We start from the raw sequence: 1423 nt of genomic DNA, 5'->3' as shown, positions 1-1423 counted from the left end.
TGTTTTATTGCAGTAGGTCGTGACTAGAGGTTCCAGCACGCCTTTGGTGCCACCATTTAAAGATCCAGAGTTGCCATTCACAAATACACGGATAGAAACATGAAAGAAGACCAACCATCAAAGAGCACACCATTTAAAGACCTTAAATCGGTTTTTGGGAAAAATAAAGGAAAGAACATGGGAGAGTCTAGTAGTCAAAGGAAGGAAGAAAGCAAATTAGAAATCTTTGAACAAAATCCAAATAAAAAAGAAACCGAATACGATACAGAACCCGAGCTTAAAGAAAGTGAACCCGAAGACGAACCAGAAAACAAGATGGCAGACATTGTTGATATGTCCATGGGGGCATACAAGAAGCGGATAAGAGATGATGGTGGTCCCGGTCTAGTACAACCTACAATACCCACCACTACAACATTCAAGTTGAAAGGATACATTCTTGCTGCACTTAAGGATGTACCATTTTATGGGAAGGGTCATGAGGATGCTTATAAACATTTAGATGAAGCCAATGACATTGTGGATTATTTTAATATCCTGAATGATCCAAGAGAGAATGTGTTGTTAAGGATGCTTCCCGTTACTTTTAAGGGAGCTACAAGAGATTGGTTGAAGGCACTTCTACCTGGTGCAATTACTACTTGGGCACAGATGCGAGAGCAATTTTTGGAATAATTCTGCCCACCTTCAAAAATAGTTAACTCAAGAAGGCAATAGCCAACTTTGAGCAAAAATCCGAGTGAATCACTTTATTAGGCATGGGAGCGTTATAAAGGGTTACTAATAAATTGTCGTCAAAATGACCTTAACATACAACAAGAAGTGTCTATATTCTATGATGGGGTGAATGTCATGACAAGGAAACTCCTTGATTCTCAAGGACCACTTACAAAGAAAAATTCAGGTGAAGTAAAGGAGCAAAAGGCGCCGGGATGGACATTCTGAAGACATGACTGTTGTACTAGCTATGCTTGACACTATGGATAGAATAATGACAAAGATGGACCAGTCAATTCATGCCATTAGAGTTGGATGTGAAAGGTGCAATGGTCCACACTTGACTAAAGAATGCTACCTAGATGATAATGGAAATAGAAAGGCTCAAGTTTGCTAATTTAGTGGGGATAAATATGATGAAGATTGGAGAAAACCAAAGAATGAGTGGTTGCCATATGATGAATATAAGAAGTAAAAAGAAAAAAAATATAGGCAGGCTGGCTGAGGCTTCTACCAAAAGGAACAACCACCAGCCGAAAAGAAGGTTGAATTAGTAAACATGCTAGTGATGAGTATCTATTAAATATTTTATGAAAGCTTCCGAGAAAGGGCATGATGATACTGATCCAGCATTGAAGGATCAAATAAAGATGATGAAAGATCAACAAGCTATGATGATTGACCAGCAAGATTTATTAAGAAATCA

The 1423-nt window shown here is 38.4% G+C and overlaps 1 non-coding gene across 1 annotated transcript; it reads right to left on the bottom strand.

Annotated features, from left to right (window-relative positions):
- Positions 1–698: 698 nt before the first annotated feature.
- On the bottom strand, positions 699–806 carry LOC145080825 (small nucleolar RNA R71). Its single transcript, XR_013695407.1, has one exon. It is a non-coding gene; the product is annotated as a small nucleolar RNA R71 (small nucleolar RNA).
- Positions 807–1423: the final 617 nt, after the last annotated feature.

Source organism: Lactuca serriola, chromosome 1 (assembly GCF_051521515.1).
Source record: "Lactuca serriola cultivar US96UC23 chromosome 1, Lser_US96UC23_V15, whole genome shotgun sequence".
NCBI lineage: Eukaryota > Viridiplantae > Streptophyta > Magnoliopsida > Asterales > Asteraceae > Lactuca > Lactuca serriola.
Note: the sequence above shows the minus strand (reverse complement) of the source record. Positions and strands in the feature narration are given on the sequence as shown.